General features: G+C 39.8%; 1 non-coding gene across 1 annotated transcript; it reads left to right on the top strand.

Moving 5' to 3' along the window:
- Positions 1-16,540: 16,540 nt before the first annotated feature.
- LOC141636610 (small nucleolar RNA R71) lies at positions 16,541-16,647 on the top strand. Its single transcript, XR_012541215.1, has one exon. It is a non-coding gene; the product is annotated as a small nucleolar RNA R71 (small nucleolar RNA).
- Positions 16,648-17,152: the final 505 nt, after the last annotated feature.

Raw genomic sequence — 17,152 nt, 5'->3', positions numbered from 1 at the left:
TGCATTTTAAAGCAGTATATATTTATGGCACAATGACTGATATCTAGTCACAACGGGTGATTGTAAGGATTTACTACTCTACTGACTCTTTAAAAGATACGTTAGCCATCCAAAAAAAGCTTTCTACCTTAAGAGGAGTTTAAGAGCAAAGGAGCATGAATTGTGATTACCCCTGATCTCTGGCAAGTAAAACCCAAAAATACACACTTAAGAAAATAGAAAGAAATAAATGAACCTTAAATGGGACGTTACAACTTATAGTTTTCCACTTGTAGAGCTTGATCTCCTGTACATAAATACAATACTATTAGCTTTTAGATAAAGTCAATTAGCCTTTAAATTCAATATATATATATATATATATATATATATATATATATATATATATATATATATATATATATATAATGCACAAAAGGTCCAAAGTAAAAGGGTCAAGAGTAATGCTGACAGTGTTCTGAACTGTTAGAAGTAATTTACAAACAACTGGCTGTTACTAATCAATAAGAGAGAATAAATTACCTTGCCAAAGCGCAAATCCGATACACCTGGCACGAAATAGAAGAACTTTGATTACATATGTAACACCCCGTAAATTTGAAGACCTTTATTATATTTTAAAAGTAATATTTTAATCTATTTTAATTTAATATTAATTTATTTGAAATAAAATTTATTTGATAAAATATAATCTTATTTTATTTTGAAGAAATGTAATTATTTTTGATAGTTTAGAAATGTTTAAAAGTGATTTAAACTATATTTAAACCTTTTCGTTTGATAAAATAGATTTCGGATAAAAGTCGTAAAATTGGGATATTCCCATTTCTTATGGTCGTTGGGTAAACGAGTTTGGATATTGGGCATATGAGTACTTAATCTTTTAGTAAAATCGAGTTTAAGAACTTTAATATTCTCGGAAATCGCGTTCGACGAATATTTATAATTACCGTCGAAGAAAACCCCAAAACGTAAACAAATGACCCATCTCCCCATGCCTTTTGGCGAGCCACCTACCCTCCATTGTCCCCTCTTTCAATTCTCATTTCCTCCATAATTCACTCTCTCTCTTCCTTTAATCAAACACCAAATTCATCTCAAAAATCCTCCTTACAATCCCTAAATCCACCATAAATCCTTCATTTCTCCACCAAATCTCATAAAAATTATATATTCGGAATCCTCTCTTCAATCCTCATCTACTAGTAAGATTTATTTTCATTTCCCCCAATTTTGTTTTAAGGCTCATCTTTTAGGGTTTTCGAATTTAAACTTAATAATTGTGTTTTTGCTGTTCTTATAGGTGAAGAATTTGAAGATGAGTTAGGTGACTCATATGTGGTTGAAGACGAAGAGTAATTTTGGGTTTTAGAAGCTTTCTCAAGTTATTACTTGTCTCTTTGCTAGCTTAAGGTAACTATTCCGAGTTACTCGACGAATTAATATCACATTAGTAGTTGTATTTGTTGTATGTTGTTGTTTGTTGTCGTTTGTTGTTGTTTGTTGTTGTTTGTTGTTGTTTGAGACAATCTTGTTGATAAATGAATGAATAGAGTAAGATGAGTATGCTTATGTTTAATGTATGTTACCCATTTGTATATTAATGTTTGGAACAAATTTGGATGAGGAATTATGTGTTGTGACAAGTCCGTGTTTTGGCTGGAACGCATCAGTACCGGACCGAGACGGTTTCCAATGTTTCCAAAAATATGACAGATTGAACGGCATCGAAAAATTAGGTGGTTTAGCCACTTGAATCACTCAATTCAGAGCCCGTATGAGTAAATGGCGTCGTTTTATCGATTAAAAATTTATAGAAAAGTTTACCCTTGTGTGAGACGGTTATTTGTGCTATTTTATCATGCGAGAATTTTGTGGAATTAGTTATTTTGTAAGTTGGAATATATTTCCTTATGTTAATAAATTTTCACATGATAGAAATTGGAAATGGTATGAGAATGATATTGTGATGAATTTTGTGATTTGGGCCAAAGTAGGCCAAGACTCTGAGCTGAGCCAGATTGACCGAACGAGTTTGGTCAAACTAGGTTTACACCGGTCAGTCTCGATTTGACCGATGACCCGTCGCGGGACTCGGGTCGAGGATTTGTCTTTGAGTATGATTGTCTTTTCATATGTTGGTTGTTGGATGAATTGGTTGCCTTATACTTGAGTCTTGTTGCCTCTTTGCCATTTTAGCTTGTTCTCATGGATTATGGTACTGTTGGTTAGCTGGAATTAGGATTATTATTGATATTGGAGATATTGTTGGATTGTCAGCTGAATATGCTCTTGCGTAGCCTTTCATATGCTAGGGTGTGTATGATCATTTGTGTGTGCAAGTTTGGACTCTTTGCCCCTCTTATGGTTAATTGGGTGTCCTACTTGTCTTGTGTGGTGTGGGCTAAAGTATTCAAGCTGGGACTAGGTCCTAGGTGAGTATTTCGGCCTTCATCATAGATAGGCCATTATAGTCTTTGACGAGTATATGTTCATCGCTTAATAACCTTTGTGTCTTAGCTTGGTGGGTTTATATCCAAGTTAGGGCATGACCTCCTGACGTACTCTTAGAAGTATGTGGTCAGCTTAAGTACTAGCCAACCCTTTGGTGGACTCCTTAGGGGTACTCATGTGGTGTTAACATGGGTCTTGGATGCGGTAGTTTTCCGCATGTTGCTAGGTCTGCGCAGGTTTAGGACTAGGGTGTTTACCTTACCTCGTGGTATAGACTCGAGTTACAGAGTGACTATTGACGGTACTAGGAACTTATGCCTCTCTCTAGATATATTGTCCTTTCTTGTTTGATGATTCTATGAATCATAGAAGGTGAGATGCAAGCCGGCTATGGTTGATAGAGTTTGGATTCCCGGATGTTATGTGATTCACATGATAGTGTAGTATGAGTCGGTCTAGTATTCACATGCTAGGATTAGGTGTTGTTATATTGTTGTTCACATGATAAGCACGATTGTTTAGCATCTATATGCTAAGGCTATATGTTATTCATATTCATATTCTTATGTTTACATGTTATATTAATTATGACATTTCGTGGCTGGGAGAACTCGGAGTTACTCCCCACTGACTGTGGCTTTCGTATTTGTATAAAATGCGATTGACAGGTAGGTGATGCATATATAGGGTACATGGACGAGCTAGCGAGCAGAGTAACCTTGGGACCTAGATTGTCTTTATTTTATTGTGACCCTTCAAAACTTTTTATGTCATATACTTTTTAGGGACATATGTCTCCCTTTTTCATATTTGGGTTGTATTACTTTGTTTCGCGACTTTAGCGATGTTTTATTTATGAGTTTTACTTTACACCTTGCATGTTTGACACCTTCCCATTTGGATATTTTTATAACAGGTTAAGGTTTCGTTTTCGATTTTAAAAATTACAGGTTTTTACCCAAATGAACCTATTACAAACATATCCATGCAGTTTTTATCTAGAATTATGTGTTTACTTTTCCGCAATGAATGAGGGTGTCACAGTTGGTATCATAGCATATTTGCTCCCGACGCAAGTTTGTGCACCCCCAATATAAATAACTTGACCTTAAAATAATAAACTTGGGAGATGGGTAGGATGGGTAGACGTAAGGACCTAAGGTGGTAGTCTGTAGTGTGTTTGCTCTTTGTTAAGTTCTAACATGTTTGTTGATTGTCAATCATTTTTGTACCCTTGGATCAATGACCGTGAGATTACCCGTATCGTGATCAAGATTTGGTACCTATTGCCGAGGATTGAAGATCTCTTGAAGGATGATTCTACTTCCTCGAAGATGTTTCTCATTCTTTGTGTCCCTTGCCTTACTCTTTACTTCTTAATGCTTGCTTCTTCTTCTAAACTCTCTTTTCTTTCCTTAGGAGTTACTCTTGTACCCTCCCAACTTGTGTTTTGTTCCTTGCTTATCTTTCCTTAACGCCTTTTTATAGTACTCTTTCTTTTGAGGGATTGATACCCGTCGTTGTGAGTACCAAAAAAAATATTTATAATACCTATTAAAACTAACAGAAGCTAGTGGTAACAGGGTCGAACCACAGAGAGGCAGATGTAATTATTAGTTGTCTAATTTCAGTCTAAGGTAACGAATGTGGGGGTTGAGTTGATTTGGTCTATAGCTAAAACAATAAAAGACAATAAACTAAATAAACGGATGAAACAGATATTAAAAAGGGTGCTAGAGGTGGTCGGTTCACTGTAGTTTCGGCGGCAGCAAACTAGGTAGGTCTAAAACAAACACGTGAGACGGGAAAATAAGAGGTCCTCTCGGTCCACTCTCACAAGTAACATCTTTCGATCTCGCTACAAGTCCCTAATATCACTAATACTAACTTTCGTCCTGAAAAGTGACTAAAAGGCTAAACTAACTTATCTTTCGATCTCGTTAATCTAGTCGTATTAATTAGGTAGGCTATCTCCCTTCCCTATCTTACGATCTTTATTGGGTCGGTCAAATCCTAAACATTCAACTAGTCGCGTGCACTCGATTCGTCAAATATAGAAATTAAATTAATTAAAACGAAGCATATCTCACGAGGCCAGTCGATCGACCAAGGTAGGCGGTCGATCGACCGTGGCGCGATTTAGGGTTCCCTATTCTAATGCCGCCTACACTACAGATTCCCTACATCCTAGCACAGGGTATTTAGCTACTCATGACTACGATAAAAACAACAGTAAAATTGACTAATAAAACTACTGAATTCATGCATGAAATAATTGAACAAACAAATAGCATAAGATGATGATTTCGGCTTTGGGAAACTAACTAGGAATTCCTATACTACGAATGAAATAAGCAACGAGACAGAACGGAAGAATACCGAAAAGGAATCGCAGGAAAAGATCCAGAACCGAAAGCGAAAGTAATTGTCTTGAACACGGAATAATATTTAGAACCCTAATTCTCAATGCTAAACTTAAACTGAATCCAAACTCGACAAAAAGGAACCCCCTTATGCTGAAACTAAAGCTACGTTATATATGAATACAACGTAGTTCTTATTTCCTAAAACCTAACACAATGGGCTTCAAACTTCTCGATCTTTTAATTCACGTCTGAAAGAGCGTCTTGGTCGATCTACCATGCAAGGCAGTCGATCGACTGCTCTTCGATGAACAGTGGCTACTGGAACTCGTGGGTTGGTCGATCGACTATGGGCAGCGGTCGATCGACTGAAGTAGGTGATACTTGACTTCTAACTTCTCGTGGATTTGTCTTTCGGGTCTCAAAATGCGCACCAAGCTCGTTTCTTGAGCAAATACTTCATGTCAAATGCAATGCAAGATACTCGGGGACGGATTTGGCTCAATATCTACTCATTTCCGCATAAATCTGCAGTATTACATAAAAATACGAAAGTAGACAAAATGGGGCAAATAGTAGCCTTAAACCACATAAATGAGCTCTGAAATGCGTGTAAAATAGGGTGTAAAACATCATATATTTGACACGCATCAAACTTCCCCAAACCAAACCCTTGCTTGTCCCCAAGCAAGAACTAGACTCGATCCTAAAACCTAATGGAACGAGTTCAATCTCAGAGCGAAATGCACAAGTAAAGCCTAAACCAATTTAATGCAACAACCAACAATCAATTAGAAATGTGAATCATGCAAACGAGTTATGTAGTCGTCAAAAACTGCTGAACCGTCAACTATAGAGACTTATCAAATTGGACTCTCACGGGTCGCTCAAATCACTCAATAAATACAGGTGAATACATGTGAAAGATAGAAAGAAATCATTTTGTTAGTGACACTTGATACGTGCATTTTATATAGTCCTTTTAGCCTATTTTATGCACGCATCTCTATGCTTTTACCGTGGTTTTATGCTACGAAATGCCCCGAATATGCTACTTTGGGTTATTTTGTCTTATTTGCAGGAATGAACCCGAAAGGAGTGAAAACAAGCCTAAAACATGTCCTTAGGCATGCATTTAGGAGATGAGTTGAATTTGGAGCGGTAATGAAGCTATTTTGAGATGCGCATTGGAGTAAGGAAGTTAGGCAAGCCAAGAGAGTGCTTCAATTTGCTAGTTCCTTCTTGTAAGAGCCATATCTCGAGTTCTACAACAGATATTCAGGTTATTCCAATTGGAGACGAAAGTTTGTCCTTTTAGCTTTCCAATGCCACCGGAATCACCCTGTTTGACCAAGTAACGAAGAAATGGCAGCCGTTTGAAATTCAGTGCGCGAAGCAGGAATTACGCGCTGAGAAGTGCTCGATGGAGAACTATTTCTATTCGATCGAGAGCCCATTTGCTCGATCGAGAGCCACTTCTTCTCGATCGAGTGGTTTTAGGATGAATAAGTACTCGATCGACTATGTTTCCTTTCGATCGACCAGTTCCTTTTATGCCTTTGCTCGATCGAGTGATTTAGTTACTCGATCGAGTGGATTTTGTTTGACGGTGGGCTTTTTAGTTATTTTCCGTCATTAGGTTTAATCCTATTCCTATTTTCTTATAAATAGGAGTAAAGGTTGTCATTTGTAATCATCCAAGGATCACGTTGCTCTTCCCCTTTTCTCTATACACTGTTACTTTTATTCCTGTTCATTTCCGGATCTCTTTAATTCAGTAATTCTTTCTTCCTTTCTCTCTTTTTATTTAATGGTTATTATTCCCTATCCCTCTTTATTTATTATTCTTATTAATTCCATGTCTAGCTAAATTCCCCTTGGTATGTTAGGATTAAGGAAGCCGTGGTAGCAATGCTTTAATTGTATTAAATAGATTAGCCCTGCGATAAGAATTGTATTAGGCAATTTAACTGTTATCCGGTCGAATGAATGCATGCAGGAGACCATAAATTTAGTTAACCCCGACCTAGATCGAAAGATTGGAAGGGAAGGCTTGCTTAATTACAATAGGGTATTGCAGTGAGGGCGAAAGTTAAGCTGTTTACGCTCTAGGGCGGTTTAAGGACCGAAAGGTGACGACCATAGCTCTTCTTATCAATAGTCTAATCGCCTTAGTATTCCCGATAGTATAAGATCTGATAGCTGCCACGGTGGACCGACTCCTAGCATACTCCCTTCTCTCTTACTGTTAATTTCTCTTATTTATTTCCCTCGCTTTAGTCTTTAGTTTAGAATATCAATTCAAAACCCCCACACTGTGACACCCTGACAGACCAAATTAAACAGATAGATAGCAACTTAGCCTCCCTGTGGAGATCGACCCTACTTACCGCTGACTTCTGTTAGTAGTAATCTAGGTATTTTATTTTTGGTGTAGAAACGACCGCATCAAATTTTGGCGCCGTTGCCGGGGAGGCGACGCTTTTTATCTGTTTTATTTTGTTTGTCCTTTCGCCTCAAGGGAAGACTAAGTACCTTGAGGCTGTTCTTATCTCTTTCTTTAGTGCTGTTTTGATAGGCCTACAGGTGTATTAAACAGGCTACCGAGGGAGATTATCGAAGGGAAGGCTTGAGTACCTTCGATCCCCCTTTGCCAAGATGACATCTGTTTCCCGACTAATTGCTCAGTTTGAAGCCCAAGCTGAGAAGCCTGCTAGTTGGGAAAGGAAGAAATCTTGGGGATGTGGTGTCTTCTTGAGCACAATGCGGCTGTAGTTGTGCCGCCACATCCACCCCATCAATGGCCACCGCAACAAGATCCTCGTGATATACGGAAAAAAGAAATCGCGGAGAGCCGAAATCCTTAATTCTAGAATATGATAGAAATATGGGTGCTCAAGTCTCTGAACCGCTAACAAATTGCTCGGTTAACGGGGGTTGGTTGCTCGGCAACCAGAAGAGGTGTGCTTGACCAAGAGCGGTTTTTCCCATGAAGAACCCGCGTTGCCCAATCTTGAAAATGATTTCTATATTTCGGATGACGACTTTCTATCGTATTTCCGAATGCATGCGGGGATATCGGTATGTACGGAAGAAAGTCCTCGATCGAGTAATATCTCTTCTCGATCGAGTGACATGCATGAGGAAAGTGCTCGATCGAGCGATTTTGTTACTCGATCGAGTGAGATGCGGGAGGAAAGTGGTCGATCGAGTGATTATTTTGCTCGATCGACTGAATTGGCCATTGGGAGCTTTTATTCGTCACTTGGGTTCATATTGGATGACGAGTTTGACGATGATGAAGGTTACGGTGAACCTCCCTTATTCACAGTAAGTCGGATATACTTGAAGCTGTGATTTACGGGATGGGTTCCACTGAGGAGGTTGATGAAGAAGCAGCTGAGACGGTAATTGCTCCTAGCACGGATAAGGTAATGCATTCCTTTGTCAGTGATTCCGTCGTTGAGAGCAACCAACCCGAGGTAGTAAGCGATAATTTTATTATTGTTTGTTTTAACAGTATATTGCCTCGTTTAATTTGTGCTCCTTCTTTTAATGCTACACCCTCTCATATGTGGACGCATAATTTAACAAATTTTCACCGTCCTTATCATTTCAAGTTTGCTAATCTGAATCGGGACCCTTATATATTGACAATTGCTCCCGCGCTCCTTTATTTTGTGGATAAATTTGGGAGCGCTCATAGGAAATTTGTTCGGCTTAAAAAGTTAAACATTTTTATTTCCTATTTCTGTATTCCACTTTGGTGCTACTTATGCTGTTGTGTAGCACATGCGCAGCTATTTGACAGGTTGCTGCGCGCTTTGAGCTGTTTTGATTGTATTTAATTATAGAGGCTCGAAGAAAAAGAAGGTCGAGCTGGGACCTGACTGAAGCTAGCGCTACCCGGGAGGCAACCCGGCGATTTATTTCTACATTTTTATTTACCTTAAGTTGTAATAAATGGTTATTATACCATAGACGGTCTCAGTTAAGCTTGTTTTGGTTAGTTGCGGGCCGTTTTTATTGCGTTTTGCAGGAATTACACCGAGGATCACTCGATCGAGTAGTCATTCTACTCGATCGAGCACTTTTGCTGATGAATTCACTCGATCGAGTGGCAATTGTACTCGATCGACCACCTGCAGATTAGAGAACCACTCGATCGACCACTATTCCAGTCGATCGAGCAGTTTTTGGATGCCCATTCACTCGATCGACCACTGTTGGACGGATATCGAGTGTATTTGACTTGGATTAGCTTCCTGAGACGGTTTTCCGGGCCCTTAGCAACCTCCCATGTTCATGGTCGGTTTGGGGAGGTCCCCTTATTTCGCGTATCTTGTGAGTTTTCCGTATTTACTCTCTTTCTCCTTCAGTTTGCATTTCCTTTCCTTGTCTTGGTACAATGGGGGCATTGTACGGTTTGGTTTGGGGAGGTTATGCATCCATATCTCATGTCGCATTTTGTTTTCATTACATTTCAGTTATCACGTTTAATTTATGTTTGCATCGTTATTTATTTCATAAAAATTTAAAATTCCAAAAAATTGAAAAAAATTGGAAAAATTCAAAAAAAAATTCACGTTTATTTTAGCATATAGGTTGAGTCGGAACGGCCGATTTCCATGATGAAATTGCACTGCAACTGTCTTTTTGCTTAAGCCTTGCATTAAACTTTTATCTTTTTGCTTTGTCTTATTGCATATCTACGAGTTAATGTTAAATTTAGCTGAACGAATAGACTTGACCTGAAATTTTGGCAACCTACTTATAATTTCTAAGATTTAGAGCCTTATAAACTGGTGTCATTTATGACCGGTTTCATGTAGGATTGTGAGTAGTATACTCCTTGCATATCATGTATCATTAATTTGCACGTATATGAAATTCAATTGCTTTTTGCCGTCATACATTCGGGTTAGTGGTTGGTGTCACATGCAGGGAGGTGCTTACATATTCCCTTTCTTTCATTTTTACCCATAAACTCCACATTAGCCAAATTTGCCTGTTGACCCTTAGCTACATTCCAAATTTAGCACATACTGTCAAGCTAGTTTAGATTGTTCTGCGGTATATTGTCTATTGTATCAAGTTTGGCCTGTATCTGTTGACTTGGAGTTGGTAATTTATGAAGGAAAGGAGGATGATGAAAAAAGATGTGAAAAGAAGGAAAAAAGAGAAGTCGAAAAAAGAATTCGAATAAATAGAAAAAAAAAAGAAAAATTCGAAAAAGAAAGAAGAAGAAACCGAGAGAAAAATAAAGAAAGAAAAGAAAAAAAAGAGATGTTGTTTGTTGATTAGGCGGTTTCTGCTCCTATGTTCTATCTTATATCATATGAGGAGTATTTTTAGTTCGGTTTGGTGAGTTTTATGCCAAATGAAGAGCATGTGCTTTATTCTATAATTGAGTTGGAAATGGATATGTCTCATATGGTTCTGTTTAGGTACTAGCTTGATCACCTATACCTCCACATTCCCATACATGTTTTGCCTTTTCTTACCCATTGCCTCACTTTACCATATTTTTGTAAGCCCTCGGCTGTGACAGGACCTTGTTTGGTTGGAATGTATGTTTGGTAGTTAGAATTGTCTATCATATTAGTTGCATGCATGTTTATGTGGGTCGTAGTTTAGGTGAGCGGCTAATTTTTCTCTCTCTTACATATATTTGTTCACCCCTTGCTTCATGAGAGAAGAGTGACCCGTGAGAGTCCATTATTGAAGGTCTAGCAAGGTCGACGGTTCAGCTTTATTATAAACATCTTATAACTCGTTTGCATTTGACTGTTTAGCTATAAGTGTTAGTTTGTCTGCATTAAATTGGCTTAAGTGGGCATTTGTAGCTAGCTCTGAGTTATCTTTTTCGTTCCTTTAGTTGCATTTTAGTTTACTCGGGGACGAGTAAAGGTTTGGTTTGGGGAGATTTGATACGTGCATTTTATATAGTCCTTTTAGCCTATTTTATGCACGCATCTCTATGCTTTTACCGTGGTTTTATGCTACGAAATGCCCCGAATATGCTACTTTGGGTTATTTTGTCTTATTTGCAGGAATGAACCCGAAAGGAGTGAAAACAAGCCTAAAACATGTCCTTACGCATGCATTTAGGAGATGAGTTGAATTTGGAGCGGTAATGAAGCTATTTTGAGATGCGCATTGGAGTAAGGAAGTTAGGCGAACCAAGAGAGTGCTTCAATTTACTAGTTCCTGCTTGTAAGAGCCATATCTAGAGTTCTACAACAGATATTCAGGTGATTCCAATTGGAGATGAAAGTTTGTCCTTTTAGCTTTCCAATGCCACCGGAATCACCCTATTTGACCAAGTAACGAAGAAATGGCAGCCGTTTGAAGTTCAGTGCGCGAAGCAGGAATTACGCGCTGAGAAGTGCTCGATGGAGAACTATTTCTATTCGATCGAGAGCCCATTTGCTCGATCGAGAGCCACTTCTTCTCGATCGAGTGGTTTTAGGATGAATAAGTACTCGATCGACTATGTTTCCTTTCGATCGACCAGTTCCTTTTATGCCTTTGCTCGATCGAGTGATTTAGTTACTCGATCGAGTGGATTTTGCTGACGGGCTGGGCTTTTTAGTTATTTTCCGTCATTAGTTTTAATCCTATTCCTATTTTCTTATAAATAGGAGTAAAGGTTGTCATTTGTAATCATCCAAGGATCACGTTGCTCTTCCCCTTTACTCTATACACTGTTACTTTTATTCCTGTTCATTTCCGGATCTCTTTAATTCAGTAATTCTTTCTTCCTTTCTCTCTTTTTATTTAATGGTTATTATTCCCTCTCCCTCTTTATTTATTATTCTTATTAATTCCATGTCTAGCTAAATTCCCCTTAGTATGTTAGGATTAAGGAAGCCGTGGTAGCAATGCTTTAATTGTATTAAATAGATTAGCCCTGCGATAAGAATTGTATTAGGCAATTTAACTGTTATCCGGTCGAATGAATGCATGCAGGAGACCATAAATTTAGTTAACCCTGACCTAGATCGAAAGATTGGAAGGGAAGGCTTGCTTAATTACAATAGGGTATTGCAGTGAGGGCGAAAGTTAAGCTGTTTACGCTCTAGGGCGGTTTAAGGACCGAAAGGTGACGACCATAGCTCTTCTTATCAATAGTCTAATCGCCTTAGTATTCCCGATAGTATAAGATCTGATAGCTGCCACGGTGGACCGACTCCTAGCATACTCCCTTCTCTCTTACTGTTAATTTCTCTTATTTATTTCCCTCGCTTTAGTCTTTAGTTTAGAATATCAATTCAAAACCCCCACACTGTGACACCCTGACAGACCGAATTAAACAGATAGATAGCAACTTAGCCTCCCTGTGGAGATCGACCCTATTTACCGCTGACTTCTGTTAGTAGTAATCTAGGTATTTTATTTTTGGTGTAGAAACGACCGCATCAACACTCACCTAACTACGACCTATAAGAACATGCCTGCAATATAATATGAAAGTAATCTCTACAACCGTACATATGCATTCCAACCGAACAAATGACCATGACACATGCCGAGGTAAATAAGGGATATGTGAGGTAATGGGCAGGAAAGGCAAAACATTTATGGGAATGTGGGGGTACAGGTGATCAAGCTAGTACCGTAACAAAACCATATGACAATATCCACTTCTTGCTCAAACTTCAATCCACACGGTGCTATAGCAAGCACAAAATTCACAATCTCCGAAATAATCAACTCCCCATAAGATACAAATGAAACATGGAAGCAAAAATCGCCATTTGAATAAAGACTTGAATCATGCGAATTGATTTCTTTTCTTCTCGGGCGTCGGTCGATCGACCAAGTAGAGCAGTCGATCGACCAAGTAGAGCAGTCGATCGACTGCATTACACAGTATAGCACTCTCTTTTTCTTTTTCGAATCATTTTTCTTCTTTTTTTTTCTTTGTTCCTTTCTTTCCTCTTCCATTTTCCTAACAACATCTCTAAATGAGCATATGCCACCAAAAACGTAGTAACAATCCCAAAAACTAAACTACTAGCATGACAAGAACAGGCTAAATGTAGGATGTAGTAAACGGGACAAAAAGGCTATTTTTGGCAGTGTGGAGCTTATAGGTAAGATGAGAAAAAGGGGACCTCTACCACATGTGTCAACAAACCACAAACCGAATGCACACAGGTATTAAGCAGATTAAGTTCATATTTATGCATATTTATGTAACATGTCTCATAAGGAGAACTACTCACAATCCTAGATAAAGTGGTCATGGATGTCACCAGTTATAGGCTCTAAATCTCAGAAAGTGATGTAGTTTGCCAAAAATCGAAGTCAAGTCCAAAGTCCAGCAAGAAATTTAACGAAAACTCGTAGACTATGCAATTGATTCTACTAATAACATGTCAATTAGCAAGGCTTAGGCGATAAACAGATGCAAATGCAATGTCATCATTGAAATACTACCGTTCCGACTCAACCTATATGCTAAAATAAACGTGCATTTTTTCGAAATTTTTAATTTTTTTTTTGAATTTTCTGTAAATATGGAGAAATTAAACAACAATGCAAGACAAAATGTAAACGTGAATGCAAAAACATATGAAATGCAACGCAAAACCCTTCCCCAAACCAAATCGCACAATGTCCCCATTGTGCAAAATCATGTAACGAAGAAAAGGAAAACGGGAATTTGCGAGAAAATTAAGTAAACAAGACATGAAGTGAAGACATGGAGACTCACAAGACTTTAAGCGCAGCAAAAGGAAACCTCCCCAAACCAGCGTGAGCTAGGAAGTTTCAGTAGCCAGCAGTGCTACTAATAGGTACCTGAAAAGACAACAATACCACGCATAAAACCGAGAAAGCAATGTGGGAGCGGTAATTACGTGCATAAGATGAAGAAATTAAAGAAAACAAAATTATGTCGGAAAATAAAGAGAAGGAAAGACTCCCTTAATTCCGCAAAACGACCAAACACGGCAGGGGAAAGGTCGTGAACAGTCTGGCAAGAATGACAACGGTTGATCGACCATAGCAGGCAGTCGATCGACTGAAATGACCAGGAACAAAATCTCCTGGAAGTCGCACCTCAGTTGATCGACCAGGGTAGGCGGTCGATCGACTGGAAATACTGCTGTAATTTTCTGATTTCTTCGAATTAGCTCGAGAACTTGAGCTAATATGGTCTATAAACCTGCAAACGCACATAATACCGCGCCAAATTGCGCAAAACCCAAAGTAACGGTATAAAGTACCAAAAATCCTAAGCAAACTTAAAATGCGAAGTCTCGCGCACACAAAACAATAAAAAGTTCAACGAAAGCAATAAAGTGTATAGTTTTTGAAAAAGTCTTAACCAACTAATAGTTGATCAAGAATGGCCACGGAATGGCCCACTTGGTCGGCTTCTGGCTACAAGAGGTAGCCTCAATAGTGCTCATCTTCTCAGCTGCACTCTTCTCAGCTCCAGCATTCGCAGAACTCCACAGATCAATATGTCGGACATCTTCCCATTCAATGACCTCTTCGGACTCGTCGGAATCTAGATCAGACTCCGTTGCTTTGACTGGCTCATCTTCGGGCTCCTCATCCGTGCCATAGCTAAGGCATCCTAGACCGCCTCTTTGAACTATTGGCTTCTTCACAGCTGGAGCGACATGCGGCTCTTCCTTCCCCAAACCAGCTCCTGCAATATCTAAAACAGAAGAATCTTCCTCCACTTTGTTCCCAGTCTGGGGCGGACGTGTCACAACAGGAGTAGGGGTAAAGATAGGCATATCAGGAAGTATAAAATAAGATTTCTTTTCAGAAACCGTATTGCAAGTGACGGGCCACATGGGGTCTTTCTTCCTAGCTGTCTGGGCAAAGACAATGGAGTGCTTCCCTACCTTAAAGGTCAAAGTACCCGAACCAACATCAATAACTGCACCAGCAGTGTGCAAGAATGGTCTACCTAGAATAATAGGAATGTGGGCATCTTCGGGCATATCTAGTACCACGAAGTCAACAGGGAAGAAGAACTTCCCTATTTGCACGGGAATGTCCTCTAAGACTCCTATTGGTTGGACCGCAGAACGATCAGCCATCTGTACTGTCATGTTCGTGACTGCAAACCTATTCAACTTTAACTTCCTATCAAGACTAAAAGGCATTACACTAATACTGGCTCCTAAGTCACATAAGTCTTTCTCAATAAGAAAGGTGACAATATTACATGGGACTGAAAAACTACATGGGTCTTCTAGCTTAAGGGGTGCAGTATGGGTCAAATAAGAGCATGATTCCTCAGTGAGTGCGACAGTGTGCACAGTTTCAAGTGACTTCTTTTTAGATAAGAGTTGCTTCATGAATTTCATGTAAGCACGCACTTGATTGACTAACTCAAGAAAAGGAACTTGTACGTTTAAGCTACGAACAACATTTTCAAATTTATTAAATGATACCTGTTCCTTTGTCGGCACCAATCTCTCCGGATAGAGGGCTGAAAGTAGCAACTTAGCCCTCTCCTCTAAATCTCTCATGCCGGCATCGGTGGATTTAGGCAGAAAATCCACCACCTTCTCTTTGTTGAAGCTCGAACCCTCTTCAGACCGTCTCAAAAATGAGCCATTAATCGTCATTGGGTCATACTTCGGAACTAGAACTGACCCATCAGCATTTAGGTCTTGCCCTAACGTTTTGGAGTTGTCGTACCCCGAAACAAGTGATCCCTCAAGTTATTAAGGATTGAAGGACGAAAAGAATCACCTTCAGCAGCGCTGTCAATCGATCGACCAGGGATGTCAGTCGATCGACTGAGTTCTACAGTTCTAGAATCTGTCTCTTTGCGCAGACTGGTCGATCGACTGGGTATGTCAGTCGATCGACTGACATACCTACTGATCGTCTTTTTCTTGTTATTATTCGTTACAGCTTTCTTTTGACTCGGTTTCGCCTCATCTTTTTCAGCGACATCCTCAACCATAGCGGGCCCAGTAAGGGTAGACCCACTCCTCAAGTTAATTGCATTTAAGGTCTCCTTTTGATCAGTTTGAGTCGGTAAATGTCCCGGAGCTCGAGTTGTATTCTTGCTAGCCAATTGGGCAATTTGGCTCTCTAACATCTTCATCCCGACCTCTTTAGCTTGGGACTCCTTCAGCAACAAGTTCTTCAATTCGGCAAACTCATAATTTTGGGATTGTTGTTGCTGCTGAGGGACATACGGGGGCTTTTGGAACTGTTGTTGCTTATGAGGGGGCATATAATTCTGCTGCTGCTGCTGTTGTGGAGGTTGAGTCGGATTCAAGACATTTTGGCTGCTCCACCTCAGATTCGGATGGACATTCGGCTCATAGTAAGTGTTTGTCTGCCTATAATGTTGAAAGGCAGCACAAGAGTAAAAGGGATTAGGACATTTGTCTGAAACATGTCCCTCAGCTCCACATCTTTTGCAGATGAAAGGACCGTCTGAAACAGCATTCACATGGTAGATCCCTCCTTTTGAAGCTCCTCCCAACTCGTACTTATCAAATCTCGCCGTGAGAGCCTCTAATGCAGCTACAGAAGGAGATTCAGCAGCTCTCCTTTGATTTCCCCTGGAATTTCCATACTCAGCTTTATGGGTGGCCAAGTCATCAATGATTTTCCACCCCTTAGTCTCTCCCATATTCTCCTGGAATCGGCCACTGGCTGCCGCATCCAGGATAGCCCTCTGATCGTCATAGAGCCCATTGTAGAACTGATTGCATAGGCTCCATTTCTCAAACCCATGATGCGGAATGGTTCACACCAGCTTCTTGAAACGGACCCATGCCTCATGAAAGTTCTCATCAGGCCCCTGTTTAAAGCTTGTGATCTGAGCTCTAATAGCATTCGTCTTCGAGGCAGAGAAATATTTCTTATAAAACGCTAAGGCTAGCGAATTCCAGTCAGTGATTCCATTAGCAGCTCGGTCCAGGTCTCTGTACCACTCCCTTGCAGCGTTGCGGAGTGAGAATATAAACATTGTCTCCTTCACCTGGTCCTGGGTCACACCGGTCGGCGGGGGTATAGAGCAGCAATAATCGATAAATATCTCCATGTGCTTAGATGCATCTTTATTTGCAGCTCCCCCGAATTGGCTTCTCTAAACCAAGTTGATATAAGAAGGCTTCGGTTCGAATTTTCTATCAGCTCCCGGTAATTCGAACCCCTTGTGTAGATTTGCAGCTGTCGGCTCAGAGTGACTTGCTATTGTCGCTTCTTCAGCCATCTCTAGAAAATCTGGAGAAGTGACGGTCTCAGCTGATGAAGTAGAAATAGGAGATGAAGGTGGATCCTCCTCGAACAGCTCGTTCTCGTAGTAACTAGACAGAGTACTCAGCTCTTCCTCTGTC

Source organism: Silene latifolia, chromosome Y (genome assembly GCF_048544455.1).
Source record: "Silene latifolia isolate original U9 population chromosome Y, ASM4854445v1, whole genome shotgun sequence".
Taxonomy (NCBI): Eukaryota; Viridiplantae; Streptophyta; class Magnoliopsida; order Caryophyllales; family Caryophyllaceae; genus Silene; species Silene latifolia.
This window is presented reverse-complemented; position numbering and strand designations above follow the sequence as displayed.